Source organism: Mustela lutreola, chromosome 6 (assembly GCF_030435805.1).
Source record: "Mustela lutreola isolate mMusLut2 chromosome 6, mMusLut2.pri, whole genome shotgun sequence".
Taxonomy (NCBI): domain Eukaryota; kingdom Metazoa; phylum Chordata; class Mammalia; order Carnivora; family Mustelidae; genus Mustela; species Mustela lutreola.
In genome coordinates, this window is record NC_081295.1 from 9,946,514 (window position 1) to 9,966,295 (window position 19,782).

The 19,782-nt window shown below is 39.1% G+C and overlaps 1 pseudogene; it reads right to left on the minus strand.

Annotated features, from left to right (window-relative positions):
* Positions 1-887: 887 nt before the first annotated feature.
* On the minus strand, positions 888-1,959 carry LOC131833081 (ribosome biogenesis protein NSA2 homolog; annotated as a pseudogene).
* Between the last annotated feature and the right edge of the window lie 17,823 nt (positions 1,960-19,782).

Sequence of the window (19,782 nt, forward strand, 5' to 3'; positions counted from 1 at the left end):
TGTAAGACTGATGAATCACAGACCTGTACCCCTGAAATGAATAATACATTATATGTTAATAAAAAAAATATATTCTTGTAATTGCCTGCAAGTGAGCCTTTCTTGCCTTTTAACACTAAAATATATATATTTTTTTTTCTGGTATTTTCATAAAAATAATGCATGTGCATTGAAAAAATTTTATTTTATTTTATTACAAAATTTTATTACAAAAAAGAAAAAAATTATTTTTATTTTATTACAAAAAAGAAAAAATATATTGGACACAAATACACAAAATGTAAAAGTTGTTCAAATTCCCATCACCTTAAGATAGTCTTTTAACATTTTGTTAGCCATCCTTATAGAAGTCATTTTACACACGTACATCCGTATCATTTAACAAAAATGGAATCATATCCTGCATGCTATTTGCATCCTGTATGCTTTTTTTTTCAAATTGTGGTGTTTTTTTTTTTCTTTCATTGCCAACCCCCACTCTTCCTTAAGTAACCACTGTTTACAGTATCTATCCTTCTCCAGACTCATATCGCTATGGGCAAAGACACAGATACAGTCCGCATTCCACTTTCATCTGTTGTCCTGATAATGTTCTTTACAGTTAATTTGTCCCCGCCCAGGCTCATACATGGCGCTTTGCATGAGGTCTCTAAGAGTCTTCTTCCGGGTGGGATAGCCACATTACTTTCTGCCTTTTGTTTATTGATATTGACATTTCAGAAGAGTATAGGCCATTTATTTTTGTACAGTGTCATTCAGTTTGGGTTTGTCTGGTGTTTCTTCACGATAAAATCCAGCTGAGGACCCTCACCGGCACTCGGCTTATGCACACAGGCAACATAGCTGAACCTGCCTCCTTCAGGCCCGGATTTGTTTGTTTGTTTGTTTGTTTGTTTGTTTTTATTTTAATAAATGTCTATTTTAATGTTTTTCACAATAGAATAAATGCTTCTCTTGATGACTGCAGATACATAAGGCTGTTTGGTAGTATCCAGAACCACCACAGGAACAGTTGTTTTCCTGATTGGTGTGTAGTCTTCAGTAATTATAAGGAATTACTTGTCTCGAACTGCTGTCAAACCAGCAGGACTGCATTTATGCATCCATCATTTTCAGGATTGTTGGTAACCTGGGCATATTTTCCCCAAATAACTTTGCCTCCTTGTGTCACAAGGCCCAACTCACTCACATTCACCTCAATTACAGTACCTTTGGTAATAACACCCAAAGTTGTATATAGTGGGAATGAAGGATTTTTTTTACACCAAGTATTGGCAGGCAAAAGGTGGCTTTCAATTCAGGATGTGTTACATGGGCCTAATGAATATTTCATATTTAGGTGGTTTTCGAGTAAAGCCATCTCCAACAAAGCAGACTTTAGTAACCATTCTTTTCCATGCTTTCTTCTTTCTCTTTCCTGTTCAAATAACTTTTAATACTTCTGTTTCTCCCTGGGCTCGAACTTTGGGTAAAGGAACTTCCCATTTTCCCGCTTTCTCTTTTCGTTTTTGTTTAATCATATTAGAAAGTACTTTAGCTCGAGACTGTCCCTCCCTGTTCAGTAGATATGCAGGTACTGCTCCTTGTGGAGTCTTTTCATCATTCTTTTGTTTGGTGTTTCTCTTTTCATGCATCTTGATAGTCTTTTTCATCTGTATTTTCTCAGCATGGCGCTGTTTATGGTAGAGCTTAGCTTTCAGACCAGTCATCTTTTTTGCCTTCTTTGAACATTCATGAGCCTCTCCACCTTCTTTCTTTCTCTTTTTCTCATGGTAATCCAAACGATAGCCATAGCGCTTCCAGTGTAACTCAATATATTCATTTTGTGGCATGGTGACGGCTGCAGAGCTGTGGGGTGCAGCTGTCGGGGTGCAAACAAGATCTCAGTTTTTGGATCTCCCACACCCACGAGCTAACTCCACACAAGCCGCGACGGGAAAGAGCTGTTTGTTTGTTTTAAAGTAGGATCCATGCCCAAGGTGGGGCTTGAACTCACCACCCTGAGATCAAGAGTCCTATGCTCTACCAGCTAAGCAGCCAGGCCCCGCTCCTCGCACCCTTTTAAGAAGCACATGGTGCTTTTAAGCACCCTTTTAAGAAGCACAGGTACTGGATAGAGCCGAAATGTGCCGCAAGCCCAGGTCAAAACTGACCCCCAAAATATAGACACTTGTTAGCCGAGAAGCCGAAGCGTACACAGGCAGTTTTAAAGCAGCAAGAGTTATGAAGAGGGACAAAGTCTCCCAAACTCCTTTGCTAATTACTCTTAAAACATGCAATAGAATAGGGGCACCTGGGTAGCTCAGTTGGCTAAGCATCTGCTTCGGCTGGGGTCATGATCCCGGAGTCCTGGGATTGAGCCCCACGTTGGGCTCCCCGCTCAGCGGGAAGCCTACTTCTCCCTCTCCTCAGCCACTCCCCCTGCTTATGCCTCTCGCTCGCTCTCTCTCTCTCTCTCCTCTCCCTCTCTCTGTGTCAAATAAATAAAAACTTTAAAAAAAAAAAACCACCATGCAACAGAGCAGTGAGCATGATGGCGAAAGGAGAAGTTTCCTACTGGCCATGAGAAACAGGAGTTCTCAGTTCTCCGGCTCGCACAGCGACCACCACCTGCCGGAGCACAGGGGAGAGAGAAGCTCCGAGCTCTGCAAGCGGTTCCAGCGCCAGGCCAGCCCGGGTGTGCAGAGCACCTGCACCTGCCGCCGCAGCCCGTCTGCTGCTCGGGGGAGGACGAGAGTGTGACAGACACTTCTCTCAACAGAACGTGCTGCTTAGTCAGTAAGAGTTCCAGAAGAATCCAAAGCGGATTTCAGAAATTTTTTTGTCTCCTCTGTAAGGAAGGGGTTTTGAGGAATGTCTAAGGCTATTTCTGAATGAAAGCTAGCCAGTGCAACAGCTTGCGGGCCGTGTATTTATTCTCTGAATACATGGAAACCGAGTTGGGAACAAACTTTTCTTGGCATCCTCTGCATTTCTGGGAAATAAAAATCTCATTGGAATGAAAAACTGAAACCTACATACCTCGAAGGTTGGTTGCGAGGTCAAAAAATACATACAAAAGTGCCCTGTAAGTAGTAAATGCATGTGCAAGTATTAACTGTATTTTTATTATTTTCCCCTTTTCTCCGATTTTTGCTGTTTATATTGTTTTCTTGCTTTCTTTCCTTTTTTTTTTTTTTTTTGTATTGTTTTCTTTCAAAAGGCAATTGAGACCTGTATAAAGCATCTACTTCTACTCGTTTGGTTTTCTTTGGTCAGTAGCTTAACTCCTAATTGAAAAGGGGAAAAAAAAATATGTCTTTGTCCTCCCCAAACACCTGCATAACAATACATTTGTAAATTCTGAAACTTATTCCCGTTTGGGCTGTAAAAATATCAGGGATATTCTTAGATATAGGTAATTCAATGAGATAAAGAGTGCAAATCTATTTCCAGAAATTTTCATTTTTGTAACTTTCTATGTTCCTGTAATAATATTTCACCTTAAGAGGCATTTTAATTTGTTCTAGTACAGACTTATTTTAGGTTTAAAATCATTTCACAATATAACATAGTAAGTTATGCTTTACCCCTCTTACATCCTTTCTGGAATGACATAGATATAAGTTATTGGTTTTTTGTTTTTGTTTTTTTAATCTACTTGAGAGAGAGAGTGAGCAAGAGGGTGAGAGCAGGAGCAGGGGGAGAGGCAGAGGGGGAAGCAGGCTCCCTGCTAAGCAGGTCTCCATCATAGGACTCCATCATAGGACCCTGGGCAAGTCTCCATCACATGCAGGTCTCTATCATAGGACCCTGGGATCATGACCTGAGCTGAAGGCAGACACTTAACCTACTGAGCCACCCAGGCACCCCTAAATTATTGTCGTTGTTTTTTTAAATAGGCAGTATTATTTCAGCTTTCTATTAGCCTATTTAGATATGTTGAAAAAATCAGATTACACATTTCAGTAGAAGTATCAGTGAAATTACCTTGTGCCCTTCTCAAATCAGGTCAAATGATGTTGGTTTCTCCAATACTGGTGATGTTCATTTTGATCATTAGGATAAGATAGTTCCACCAGATTTTTCCCATTTAAAGTTATTATTTTGGGGATATGTGGGTGGCCCAGCTGGTTAAGCCTCTGCCTTCCGCTCAGGTCATGATCCCTCGGTCCTGAGATCGAGTCCTACATCAGGCTCCTTGTTCAGCTGGGAGCCTACTTCTCTCCCTGCCTGCTGCTCCCCCTACTTGTGCTCTATCTCTCTAGCAAATAAATAAATAAAATCTTTTTTAAAAAATAAAGTTATTTTTCCTTCCTAATTAATAATTATAAAGCATGTAAATATCTTATTCTTCACCAAACTCTCACACTAATTAAAATTAGTAAACCACTTGATGATTTCCTAATTTTATTCTTCTTCCTACCTTCCTTCTTTCCCTCTCTCTCTTCCTCTCCTTCTCCCTCCCCAACTCTCTCCCCTCTCTCCCTATTTCTCCCTCTCCCCACCTCTCCCCCCTTTCTTGGATTTTCGCAGTAAGGAAGAATTTCCCCTTCCTCCCCATTTCTGTATCTGTTCACTCATCTATTTCTATCAGAATGGCCTCATAGATATTTATATTGTTCAATAGGTTATTATCAATAGTTATTTTAATATTCGGATTGTTCCAGATTTGGCTGCTTCAGGCTAAGTCCTGAATAATGTGATGTGAACTGATCATTCCTGGCTCCCCCACTAACTGACAGTCACTTCTCCAAGGGGTCCTCGTTCGTTTTAGCGGAAGATATATATGTGCTTGTATACCTCTATCTCTTGCCATCTCCATAAAAACATAGGCAGGTATAGACATGTACATTTATTTTTCTCAATGTTAAAATCCATGTTTTTAAACTGATACATGCAATTCTATTTAAGAACTATAGGCTATATTGCATGTTCTTCTACTTTCCATACTTGAAGACCAGCACCATTATCCTCAACATATTTGTTCCTTTCCTCAAGCCTAGAATCCAAAAAAGATTTCAGAACTGCTAGCCCACACCACCAAGAAAAGCAAACCAACAATCTAGATTGAGTAAGTATTTACAGCTCTTTCTTTTTTATTTTAGATAAAATAAATAAGTAAACAAATAAATAAAGATGGGCCATCTTTGCATTGTTTTTAACCTTAGGAGAAAGCATCAAATATTTCATTGAGAGGTTTCCTTCTATTTCTGGTTTGATGAGTTTATACATACAGAGACGTTGAATTTTGTAAGATGTTCTTTCTATACCTATTGAGATAGTTTTCTCCTTGATTCTGTTAATATGATGATAATCCCATCGACTGATAACTGCTTAAAATATATATATATACATTTCTGAGACAATCCTCACTTGTTTAAAATGTATTATCCTTTTCCTATATTGCTAGATTTGAATTAACAATATTTTGTGGAAAATAAATTGCATCTAGGTTATGAGGGTTAATTGTTTAGTGATTTTCATTTGTTTATTCTGTTATGTCTTTGTCATGTTTTGTTTCAGGATTCTTCTCCTGGCCTCATCAAAAAAGACGCAATTATTCACTCATCTATATTTTTTTTCCAAAAGGGTTTTATAAGGCTGCTATTATTTCTCTGTTCAATGTTTGATAGTGGGGCACCTGGGTGACTCGGGCAGTTAAGCATCTGACTCTTGATTTCAGCTCAGGTCATGATCCCAGCGTCCTGGGATCAAGTCCCACATCCGGCTCCTTGCTCAGCAGGGAGTCTGCTTCTCCCTCGGCCTCTGCCTGCCATTCTGTTTGCCTGTGTTCACGCTCTTGCTCTCTCTCTCTCTCTCTGACAAAAAACAAACAAACAAACAAACAAAAAACACAAAAATAAATGTTTGACAGAACTCATCAGCCAATTTTTTTGGTCCTGGAATTCTATTTGAGGGAAAGGTTATGACAGCAAATTCAACGTCTTCAAAACATATAAAATGACTCTAGTTTCTATTTTATCTTGTTTCCATTTGGACAAATTATGCTTTTCAAGGAATTTTTCTCTTTCATTTAAGTTATTGGATATCATGGCATAGGATTGTTCATGACATTCTCCTGTTATCCATTTAATGTCTGTAAGATCATTTATTGTAAATATTGACAATTTTCTCAATCAGCTTTGCTAAGTGTTTACCAGTTTATTAATTTTTTTCAGAAAAATGAATTTTTGCCTTGTTAATTTAAGCTAGTGTTATTTTCCTATTTCATTTGTATCTGCTCTTATCTTTATAATTATCTTCCATTTGTTTACTTTAGGTTTCTAGATTTGTTTCTAGATTCTTTTTTTTTTAAGATTTTATGTATTTATTTGAAACAGAGAGAGATCACAAGTAGGAAGAGAGGCAGGCAGAAAGAGGGGGAAATGGGCTCCCCGCTGAGCAGAGAGCCTGATGCGGGGCTCTATCCCAGACCCTGAGATCATGACCTGAGCTGAAGGCAGAGGCTTTAACCCACTGAGCCACACAGGCACCTCTGTTTCTAGATTCTTAAGTCAGAATCTTAATTTTACATCTTTTTTCTTTCCTAATATAAATATTTAAAACTCTGGGATCCCCCCTAAAAACCACCTTAACTGCATCCCACAAATTTTAATCTGTTATATTTTCATTATCAGAGCTCTAAGTGTTTTCTAATTTTCCTGGTGATTTTTTTTTTTTTTTTGTCTATCCATGTTTTATTAAGAAGTGAGTTGTTCAATTTCTACATATCTTATTGTTATTGATTCCTAATATTTTTGAAAATATTTTCTTATTTATTTATTTGAGAGAGAGAGAGAGAGAGAGAGTGTCAGAGTGGAGAGGTTAGAGGGAGAAGCAGACTCCCCACTGAACAGGGAGCCTGATGCTGGACTCAATCCTGGGACTCCAGGATCATGACCCGCTTAACCAACTGAGCCACCCAGGCACCTGATTCCTGATATTTTTTTGTGGTCAGAGAACATACTCTGTAAGATTTGAGCTTTTTAAAATTTATTACAACTGGTTTTATTTTCCAGCATATGGTCAGTATGTCATGATCCCAGGTACACTGAGAAAGAATGTGTTTCTGCAGTTCTTGGGTACAGTGTCCTTGAAGTGTCAATTATGTTAAGGTAGTTGATAATTTTGTCAGGTCTTTTACATCCTTAGGAATTTTTACTCTAGTTGTTCTCTCATTTATTGAGGGAGAGGTGTTAAAATCTCCAACTATGATTGTGGATTTGTGGATTTTCCCTTTATTTCTTGGTTTTTGCTTCATGTTATTGGAAGCCTTGTTATTAGAAGCATAAATATGTATGATTATTTAATTGTTTTGTATTCTCAATGAATTCACCACTTTATTGTCACAAATATAATTCTTTTCTCTAGTTATATTCCTGTTGAAGTCAATATTGTCTAGTGTTAATTTATCTGGCACACCTTTCTGATGTGTACTGTTTTTATGGTAAATCTTTTTCCCATTATTTAGCTTTCAACCCCTTGGATACTTTATGAAAGCCTAATTTTTTAAAATAGCATGTGGTTAGGTTTTGCTTTGTTATCTAGCCCGGCAATTCCTGTTTTTAGTGGGAGTGTTTAGTACATTTACATTTAATATAATTATTGATATGATTGGGTTTGGGTCTACCATTTTATTTGTTTTATATTTGTCTGAGCTGATCTTTTGCTTCTTTGCTACTCTCTTCCTGCCTCTTTTTGGTTTTGTCAAAAAAGAACCTTTATAACATTCCATTTTAGTTCCTCTATAGGCTTTTCAGATATACCTCTTTGTCTTATTTATTAGTGCTTTCTCTGGGGATTAAAATACATATACTCATCACAGTCTTTAGAGTTAGTATAATGTACATTTTAAAATCTTGAAGTAGTATAATGCTCTTAACCTCTGTTTCGTACATTTGATGAGATTTATTATAACTGTATGCTTTACAAGCCACAAAATATATGATGACCTAATTTTTGCTTTAAATAACCATATGGTGCTTAAAGACATCAAGAGAAGAAAAAAGCAGACTTTTATATTTAGCTACATACTTAACATTTCTGATTCTCTTTATTCCTCTCTGTAGAAACAAACTTCCACATGATGTCAATTTATTTCAGCCTAAAGAAATGTGAAAGAAAACTTTTCTTTATCTGGTATTATTTTAGTTTACTTTCACTTTTTAAGGCTATTTTGATTGCATTTAGAATTCTGGGTTGATGGGTGTTTTATCCTCAGACCTTTAAAGAAAGAGAGACTCTCTCTCTCCCTCTCCCTCTCCCTCTGCCTCTCCTTCCCCCTTCCCCCAGCTTGCTCGCACGCGCGCGCACACACACACACACTCTCTCTCTCTCTCTCTAAAAAAACCCAAAAAACAAAAAACAGCGAACTATTTGTACAATAGCATATTATACAGAGTGAGATGGAATAATTAGAAGTATAAGGATAAACATAAGTTTTTAAAATGATATTAAATGAAAAAGAAAGTTGCTGGAGTTTACATATATATGGTGGCTTTTATATTAATTATAACAAGATATTTTGTTTATGGTTATATACATGGATACTAAAATTCCAAAGAAACCCAAAGGGACAGTAAACACAAAATTCAGTGCATTTTTTTAAGCAAGGGAAGGAGTGAAGAAAAAAGAAAATGAGGATCAAGAGTTTAAGCTGTGTAGTTGATACAGGGGAGATTATTATATTTTTGTTACGTTACTATCTAAGCTTTTTTGTACCCATTATTTCTTGATTATTTTTTGGAATAACAGGATTGCCTTTTTACCTCATACCCCAACTTATTTAGAAATACATAGAAGAATTTCCAAATAATATATTTTCTCAGGTAAAAATCTATCTTCCAGAAACCACCAAATATTTAGTCTCTTTCTGACCTTGTCCTCTTTGATAAGGGAAGTCAGCATCCACAGTATTGAGATAGAAAACAGCATTTTATTCACAGGATTAATAATTGAGGTCTCGGCAAAAGACAGGAGCTGCCAAATACAGGTTAAAAGAAATACTTGAAAAAGAAGAAAGGCATATTTAGTTTACTAGAACAATGTAAATAAGGTCTACTGTTAAGTTACACATTAATGTTGACAGGCCCCGTGAACGGCTCTGTCCACACAAAAAATCATTACTGCAAGAAAATCTTAACATTATACTCAATCTCAACAGCTCTTATCTGATAAATATTTACTATCCCCTTAGGAAAAGGGAAAGTGGATAAAAAGAAAAAAGTCCATTTTCTTAGCTTGGGTATCTTAACAGTGAAACCAATCTATTTAGATCAACACAGATGTTCAGTGAGCTCAAGGCAGAGTTAAAAAATTTCTTGTTGGCTGGGAAAACAAAACAAAGGGAGAACTGAGAAGAAAAAAGGAGACAAAAGAGTCTGAATGATATGAAAATTGTAAGGTCTGATCCTTAAAAACATTGGGTAGCCAAGAATTCCAGGATTGTTGGTGAACTATATCTCATCCATCATTCCCAGAGTCCCAGGCATGTGCCATAGGTGATGGGGAAGCAGAAATGCACAAGCTCTAGTCCTGGATGTTAGGTATAGTAATCAAAAGATAAGTGGACACCCCCACAGGGCAGACATGCGCCACAATGATGGTGCCCTCAGCAGAGCATCCGCCACAAATAAAGGAATAACTTACTTGTGGACAGTTTCATGGGCAAGCTGACATTTGATCTGGACCTTTATGGGAACTTTACTCCTCAACCAACGGAATAAAAAGAAAGTTCCAAAACCAAGATGAAAGACAACAATCATGGCATTTTTTAAAAAAATGTCACGAATGAAGGATTATTTTTTAAAATACATGTGTTATGGGCTGAAGTATGTCCCTACCCCAAAAATTCATTCGTTGAAGTCCTAAATTCCCAGTACCTCAGAATGTGACTGTATTTGGAGGGAACGCTTTCAAAGACAGTGGGCTATAATCCACTTTCAATGACATACAAAGATGAAGGTCATCAACACAGAGAAGACAGCCATCTACAAGGCAAGGAGAAAGACCTCAAAAGAAACCAACCTTGCTGACACTTTGACCTCGAACTTCTTGCCTCCAGACTTGGGAGAAAATAAATTTTTATTGTTTAGACCACCCAGTCTATAGTACTTTGTTATGGCAGAACTAGCAAACTGATATAACATAGTATACCTAAAATGATGGTAAAAATCCTGTGGTGACCTGTGATATTCAAATCATAATATCTAGTTAAAAAATGCAGACAGGTGTATAGAATGATCCAATTTTTATAAAACTGTGCAACTAAATGCATAAATATAGCTAGAAAGATGACAAATGTTCTCTCTGATGTTGTGTGTTATTTTTTAAAAAACTTTCTCCGTTAGGCTTTTCTGCATTGGTCCATTATTTTAATAAGTACGTGAGTGGATGAATTCGAGTGGGAATAAATATATAGAGCAAGAAAAAGAAATGTAGCTCAGGGCAGAACCTTGGGGAATGCTGTTATTTAAGGGACAGAAGGTAGAAGCAAGCCAAAGCACAAAGAAAAATTGGTCAGAGAGGAGAAAAACCCAGAGTATATTCCAAAGAAACCAATGGAGGGCAAGGTTTTAGAAGGAACAACCTTCTAACCAGGGTTCAAGGGTGCAACGAGCCTCGTGGACCCTGGCAGGACAACACTGCATCTGGAAACCAGAAAGTCATGCTGTCCTCGGAGACCTGTGGTGAGGCCAGTTTGTAAGGGTTTGCGGAGAAAATTGGCAGTGAGGAGGAAGGTGGCAAAGCCATGAATAGTGAGAAGAATTACAGACCTTCAGGTATAGAAGCAGACTGTCATTATCATGCCAGGAATAGTCTGAATTCAAACCCGGAGATGCTGAAATGCCAGTTACCCTAGAAACCCAGAGAAGAATACCTTAGCAACTGTACCAAGCTGCTGTATTCGGCAGGGTACCTGAAGATGTTCCTGGCCCCACTCTGGTGTGATCTGTCAATTAGCCCGGAGTCTTTGCTTAAGGGCAAAGATACTTCTATAGACTAAAGGCCTTGACAATGAGATCGCTTAGTAGCCTCTCTAAAATAATAAGCACTTGGTAATTAGAAAGGTCCCATAATGTGACAAGAAAGCGTTTCTAAACTGTTATGACTTTGAGGAACATGCTTTCATGTTTCTGTACCTCTTAGCCAGGTTCCCTTGGGATGAGAGCACAATAAAGCGAAGTAAAGATAGAAGGAGAGAGGGAGTGCGAGGGTCTGTGCTTAGAAAGTGTGCAAGGCACTGAGGTTTCTCCCTTCATTTTAGCCAGGTAGCTCGGGCGTGACATTTCGTCAGTGCTATGACAAAGATATCATATATATCGTATTTACATCATATTATGTAACATTTAGTTAACTAATACACGTAGTTAACTGTTGTGGGCCAAGCAGCATACCACATACTTTACTGGAAATGGTTAATTTCATTTTTACACAATTCCACTTAGGTGGCTGTTATTGTTATCTCCTGTCTATGGAGGAGGGGCCTGAGGCTAAGAAAAGTTGTGTTATGTACTTGAGATCACACAGACTCCTTGATTTAACATCACTTCTTGGCTACTACTCAGGGCACAAAGTGACCTTTGACATTAGGTCTCTCACTGAGGACCCCGCACCCGGGTCCCACCATCAGACACAAGACTGAACAGACTGAACAACACTTAAAAGGAGAATCTAGATGCTGTAGGAGAGGGGTGTCCGCTGGCGGCTGGGTGTCCCCTCGCGGCTGGGTGTCCCCTCACGGCTGGGCGATCAGAAGGTTTCTGAGAAGAGTTCACAAGCGGAGCTTCCTTTTACCATTAAATCAAAACATCATCTGCCTTCTCTACCTTTCTTCCTTTGTCTTCTTCCTTCCCAGCTCTTTCCAGGCTGGCTCTAACCGGCCAGGCTGCGCTGGTACCACCATCTGTTGATAGCCGTGGTCCTCCCTCCCTTCCAAACACTAAACTTCCTAGCCGCCGCCCGCCGAGCTGCGCATGCTCCCATGCTCAGAGGCCGGAGCTGTCGTCATGGCCAGCCGGCCGCGGCAAGGATAACCTGCCAAGGGGGACTCTAGTAAAAGACCCTAGCTAGCCTCTGGCCTTTGGATCGGTATCTCTGAGCGCTGTGTGGACTGGCTGCTAGGGCAGGTATCATTAAAATAGTCTCTGCATCCAGTGTGGGGCTCGAACTCATGACCCCGAGGTCAAGAGTTGGATGCTCTTCTGACCCAGCCAGCCAGCATTCCCTGGAGGCCCTTCTGAGTACAGCTCCGTCCTATGTTAGCAAATTCACCTTTAATTGTCATCTGGAAAACAAAACCCTAAAATTCTTTGTGTCCCAAAAGTTGGAGGATAAAGGAATGGAGTAGTCAGGTTCACATCGTGAGCCAGGGCATTGTTGGGAAAGTCCCAGAACTCTCTAACACCCACATCTAACCTTAAAATCTGTTTCTAACAGGCTGAGCTGCTCCACCAGAAAGCAGAAAGTGATAGTTAAAATAAATTAGTTTTTAAAATATTAATAGCACTTTTCACATTATTCACAATCAGATGTCTCCCTTTTCATAATCAGAAGAGAGAGGACCTGCTTTTAAGGAAGTGTTTCTTTTCTTTCTTTCATTCTTTTCTTTCCTATTTTTAGATTTTATTTATTTATTTGACAGAGAGAGGAGATACAGCCAGAGAGGGAACACAAGCAGGGGCAGTAGGAGAGGTAGAAGCAGGAAGCCTGATGTGGAACCCGATCCCAGGACTCTGGGATCATGAGCTTAACCAAAGGCAGATGCTTAACAACTGAGCCACACAGGCATCCCTAGTAAGGGTTTCTTAAGCCCAGAATAATTTCTGGATACCTACAGAAAATAAGCCAAAGATATTGAAGAAGAATGGGAAAGAGTTATTTGCTCTTATCAAAAGCAAATTATCTCTTATGAGAAGAAAAGTCTTTGACCATTGGTAATTCATTCTGTTGAAAGATACCTCAACAACTGAAGAAAAAAAAGCTCTCATTAGACCTGGAAAAAAAAAAAAAGGATGAAATAAAGAAAGAAACATAGATTTGATCACAGTGCCAGAGTCTCAGATTTTTGACCCAAAGGAAAGGCTGAAGATGCTTGAATAACTCTTTCAGGCATATGCACAGTATGAAGAACTAGATCTTCTCCATCTCTTCCTTAAGATTTATTTCTTTATTTGGGAAAGAGAGCACACAAGCAGGAGGGAGGAGGGAGAGGGAGAGAGACAGAATCTCAAGCAGACTCCACGCTGAGCACAGAGCCCAACGCAGGGCTCGAACTCACGACCCTGCAATCAGGACCTGATCCAAAACCAAGAGTCACGCATTCAACTGCCTGCACCACTCAGGGGTCCCCCTTCCCCATCTCTTGAGGAGTTTAGTTTTAAGAACAGTTTAGATGATATAATTGGGGCAACTTCTATGTAGAATGACGACAAAATAAGATACTAAAATGATTGTGGCTTTAATTGTTCCTAAGAGTAGGCTAGGTCACCGCCCACTGACAGTTCTTACTCTCAACCCTCCCAGAATGCATCCAGTGGCCACCGGAGGTATGATCCACTTTGTAGTTCCAGGTAATATAATCTAAAGAATGTAGCAAGAAGTCTGTAAAACCAAAATAGCTGAATCTTCAAACATATCCTCTGTTATATTATTTTAAAATCTGGATACCTAAAGTGTCATTTCCCCCTAGTTTAAAAATAATGCTATTTTTATTATTGTTCCCTATGGAAACCGTTTCCCTAGGCATGGCAACAGCCATGTCGTAACAGAGGATTATTTACTTAAGCGGGTTTTTCTTGTTGCACTTTGGATGACAGAAACCCATATTTTATCCCAGCGGATCCTTCAAGATTAATCTCTGCATACTCTTGGAGAATCATCTAATGCTGCCACAGCCACACTCCCAGCTGCTAAGCAGCCAAGGAGAACCATTCTGTTCCCCAGAGATCAGTTTGAGGAACTTCAGGTCCTCGGGGACTAATGGAAAGTTACAGCAGCTGTGACGAGAACTCTCCAAATCTATCTGAGGTCAAATGTCAAATACAGCAGTGGTGCTCAGAAAGTACATAAGAATCCCAAGAAGATCTCCATGCTTGCACAGGAGAGAAAGAACATTCCCTTTGCCTAAAACGTATTTCTGACAACGTATTATTCTTCGCTAAACATTAAAGAACGGGAAATTCTATTTGCACCTATGAATGAGTAGCTTGTATCAGACTAACTCTCCCAGAAAAACAGCCATAAAAACACTGCCTCTCACTTAAACAGCTATTAAAACAATGGAGAGTAACCAAAACAGCTGGGACTTAAGCGGTCATGATGCTATAGAGAAATGAAATATGCAAAAGTGAGCCAGATTGTTACCACTGCTGTTCTCCAGGGAATTTGCTGAAGTGTCGAGGCCAGAAAGACACACACACACACACACACACACACACACGCATATGTGTGTACGTGCATAAGTGATCAAGTGTTGTAGGAGTCTCACTGGGCTAGGGAGATGAAAAGCAGAATCCAGGGCTATGAAACTCAAAGGATGTGGGGATCCAGCATCCTAGAGAAGTGAATCCCACATTCCTTCTGCAATTTCCCCTCAAGGTATCAATTTCTCCCTAAGCTAATTAGACATGGCCCCAGAGGAAGAAACCAAGCAACCACGCAACAGACAACTTCTTAGACTGGAAGGTCCTCAGGGACTTTGGTGGTCTGTGGAGTTCAGGAGTCCTGTCACACGTTCCAAACTTTCAGCTAAGACTGCTGAAGGACCGTACCCTAGGAAAAGGTGCAATAATTCAGGGATAGAAGAGTCCTTGTGAATACTGAAACTCATCTCCACTCAGCTCAATTCCTGATTGTGTCATGGGGATCTGTTTATTAAAATCAAATTAAATCATCTCTGTAGGAAGGTGGTCATCATCTAGAGTCTCTATGATTTGTTATATAAAATTCCCATCATTCAATACAAATTACCAGGCATACCAGAAAATATGACCAATGACAAAGATTTAAGGGGGGAAAAAAGCCAAGACAACAGAAAGAGAAATACATGTGATCTAGATATTAAGATTCTCAAACCCTGACTTTAAAATAACTGTGATTGAAATGGTTATGGAAATAGATAAACATATAGAGGGTTTCACCAAGAACAGCAATCTATTTTTTAAAAGCATTAAATGGCAATTCTAGAGCTGAAAAATGCAGTGACTGAATTGAGAACTCTAGAACTGGATTTAATGATGGACTATAAGCAGAAGCGAGAGTTAGCAAACTGAAAGATAGATCCATTCGAAAACAAACAAACAAACAAAACAAACAAAAACTCAGATTGAAGCACAAAGAAGCAAAGCCTGGGAAGAATGAAACAGATATACAGTAAGTAGATAGTGGAAAACCTGAATACATGTGTAATTAAAGCCTCCGGAGACAAGAAAGAACAGGGCAGAAACTATTTCCCAAAACTGACAGAAGACATGAAGCTGCAGATTCAATAAGTTTTATGACCTCGAAGCAGGATAAATACAGAAGGAAACCACACCAAGACATGTCATAGTAAGACTGCAGAAAACAAGAGCTCAAGGGGAAAAAAATCATATAATAAATAGAGAAAAAAGACATATTACCCTCAAAAGGGCAACAATAGGGGCACCTGGGTAGCTCAGTCAATTAAGTGTCTGTCTTCATCTCATATCATGATCTGAGATGATCCAGATTTCCAGGATGGAGCCCTGAATCAGGCTCCCTGCTCCCTGGGGTCTGCATCTCCCTCTCCCCCTTCCTCTTCCCCTGCTCATGTTCTCTGTCTCTGTCTCTCTCTCTTTCTCTCTCAAATAAATAAATAAAATCTAAAAAAATTTCAAAAGGACAACAATAAGACATCTTGGAGGCAAACGCTGTAATTCTGTGCATTGGCAAAAAAAAAAAAAGAAAAGAAAGAAAAGAAATTTAAAACACAACATCACTTACAATAACAGCAAAACTTGTCAAATAGCTAGGAATAAATCCAACAGAAGATGTGTGAACTCCCTTTTCTGGAAACTATAAATCATTCCTGAGAGAATTTTAAATAGACCTTAATAAATGAAAGAATATACCAAGTTCATGGATTAGAAGACCTGATATTTTAAGGGTTAATTCTACTCAAACTAATGAATAGACTCAATGCTCAAAGCAATCTCCATTTTAAAAAATGCTTGAAGGTGGCTAACAAATTAGAAATTGACAAATTGGTTTTAAAATTTATACAGAAATGCAAGAGCCCCCCCCCTGCCCAAATTAAAAAAAAAAAAAAAAGAAAAAGAAAAGGAAAGGAAAAAAAAAACTTGGTGAAGAAAAAAAGTTGGAAGACTTACACTACCAGATCTCAAGATTGATTGGAAAGGTAAATTAAATAAGGGAGTAAAATTGGTCACTGCAATATAACAGAGTTAAGTGAATCAGGTGGCCTTTTCAATAAATGGTAGTATATCAACATAGGACAAATTTAACCTTAATCCCCTATCTACAACCCAAAATCAATACCAGGTGGATCATTAGACCTAAATGGGAAAGGTAAAATGATACAGCTACTCTAAGATAACCTAGGGCAATATCTTCACCACCTGAGGTAGGCAAAGATTTCTCAAACAGGACATAAAAGGCACCTAAAGTAAAAATAAAAGGTGAAAATTGAACTTTATTAAAATTAATAATGTCTTTTATTAAAATTAATAGTCTTATCAAAAGACACTATTAAATAATGAAAAGGCAAGTGATAAGATGTGAGCATATATAAGTAATGAATCTGTATGTATATGCGTGTGTGTGGTTCCTGTAAAGAAATGAGAAGGCAAATTTAATGTCTAATTTAAAATGGACAAAAGTCTTGAATAGGCTTTTCCCAAAAAAAGTACAACCAAATGGACAATCAGTATGAGAAAGATATTTGGTATCAGTAGTTATCAGGAAAATAAAAATTTTAACACACTAAAATGGCACCACTCACCCAGCAGAGTGGTTAAAACAAAAAGGACCAACAATCCCAAGTATTGGTGAGGACACGAACACCTGATCTCTCATCCTTGCTGGTGGGGACATAAGTCAGGGCAATGCTGTGGCTTATTTAAAAATGGCCACACGCTATATCCATCTGTGTATGCATTTGCAATTGACACATACAATTTGCATCTGACTTTGCAATTCCTCCCTCCAAAAGGTCTCTTTCTCCATTCATTCCTTGAATCTTGGTTTGGCCATGTGACATGCCTTGGCCAATGGGACATTAGCAAATGTGACACCAGGAAAGACTTGAAAAGACCTGGCATGTTGGAATTTGTTCCCTTTTATGCTCCTGGAAAACTGCCACCATCACCATGGGAATGAACCCAGACCAGCTTGCTGGATTATGGCTGCCCCTTTGCTAAGTTAGCCCCATTGCTCCTACTGATGACCAGCCAGCTTCCAGACAAGTGAATGGAGCCACCAGCCCCCAGCTGATTGCTAATGAAAGACCGAATCCAGCTGACATACATATGAGCACAAAAGAACCATCCCAGTTGACGACAGGTCCACTGCATTGATCCAGGGAAAAATGAGTTATTTACTTTAAGCCATTGCATTTCAGGTGGTTTGTTATGCAACAAAAGCTAACTGAATAAACCACGTTGGGAGAAATGATTTGGTAGAATCTGTTAAACACATACACTACTCCTGAACAATTCCACTCTTAGGTATATACCAAACGGAAGTGGATCAAAAGACATACACAAGAAGAATGTTCATTGTAGCACTATTCATAATATCCCCAAACTAAAAGTAGCATAGATATCTATCAAGAATAGAATACGAAAACTGTGAAACAGAGTACTATACAGCAATGAAAACAAACAACCTATTGGTAAATGCTCAGCAACAGATGAATCTTACAAATACCATGTTAAGTTTAACAAAACAGACACAGCATAAAAAAATGTATACTGTATGATTTCATTTATAGAAAGTTCAAAAACTAGGAAAAATCAGAATAGGTTTTTGTCCAGAAGGAAGTATGAAGGAGATTTCTGGGTGCCAGCAATATTTCTTATTTTGATCTACCCATTTGTGTCCTCTGGGTAAAAATCAATTGAACTGAGTATCCAAGATGTGTGCCCTTTACTGTGTATTGTACTTCTATTTTAAAAGTGTAAAAATTAGTAAGAAGTGGTTCCTGGTTCTATATTCTACAATGTCTTTTGCAGGGAGCTTATCTAGCCCCACACAATTTTAGGGACATGATTTTTCCTGGATATTTGCTGATTTCATTCTCCAATCCTAGTAGACACACCTGTACTCACATGATCCACTAGCATGGTGATTGCAGACCCAAACTCAACAACTTACTTACCCCACATATCTGGCCTTGTGTGCTTCTCATTTCCAAATGCCTTTCATGGCACCTCTCATCACCTTATCTTCCTTGTTCTCCAGATCAAATTGTCAAGTCCTGTTGGGTCTTCCTTTGAATTTTTCCTTCAACTTGGTCCCTCTCTCCTTTCTATTATGTCAATCAGAGTTTGGAGGCAGGAGACAGAAACCACTGCAGTTACCTTGAGCAGGAAGAGATTTAATACAGGAAATCCAAGGCTTAAAGAATTATTGGGAGGCTGGAGAAACCTTCTTCAGGCTGACTTCCAGGAATGGCTCTGAGAAGCAAGAATACTCAGGTAGATCTCCAGTGAAGATGGTCCTCATCTCTCTTCCCACTTCACTGGAGCACATTCATTTTGTAGAATGTAATCTACATGCAGAACACTGGCTGCATCGGAGTCGGGGAATGCAGCCTTGGCTTTCTGGCCTCTGTAGTACAGGAAGGCCACTGGAAGGAAATTGAAATAGGTACTAAGGGTCCATCTACCATGTCCATTGGACATTCAAGCCCCTATCTCTTATACCTGGACTATTCCTTTTGTCATACAACAGGCATCTACCCAGGGTCTGCTGAGTATCTGGGATTGAAGTAGGTGCTGGGACTACCAAAAAAATACATAGTTCCTGCCCTTGGGGAGCTCTTGGTCTAGAAAGGAATAGAAGCCTAACAACCAATGATCCCAAGACAGAGCAGGGAAGGGATGTGTGAAGTTTGGGCAGCTGCACTTGGAGAATATGGAAAAGATGCTTTTATCTCAGCTAGGAGGAATAGGAAGCTTTCTTGGAAGGGGCTCAACCATATTTCTGAGTCTTTGATAACATCAATTCCTCTCTCTGAAATAGATCTTCCATTCCACCTAAATAAAAATCTTGTGCAAGAACTCACTCATCAGTCTTAGTAGCTAAAGGCAAACTTAAGTTAGAAAAACTTTGGGGGTGAGAGGGTGGTATTACGGAGTCCGTAAAGTGTGGTCTGGTTTTATCCCATACTGGCCCCTGTCTCTGAGGCCCTCTTTTTTTCAGGAAAGTCCACTTGTCTTTCTGGCATTGCACCTCCCCCAGAGGCGGAACCAGATCTCCTTTTGATCTTTGAAGCAGGGCAAGTCCCTGGTTCCTTCTAAAGAGGCAGAAACACAGATCACTGCTCGTCCCCAAGGCTGTGTGGGCAGCCCTTCCACCGATCTCACAAACCCACAGGGACCCCAGAGCCTCCCACGCAAAGGCTTTAGGGACTGAAAAGGAGAAAGGCATGCTGGATTTTCAAGCTGAGTTTTCCTTGGGCCTCCAAGTTCAAATTACAACACTTAGTTTACTTATACTATCTAGTAAAACCAGAATAAGTTCACATTTTCTTTCATTAATCACCAACTATATCAAGTTAAACAGACTAAACTCCCTTAAACAATCACGCCCATTTAC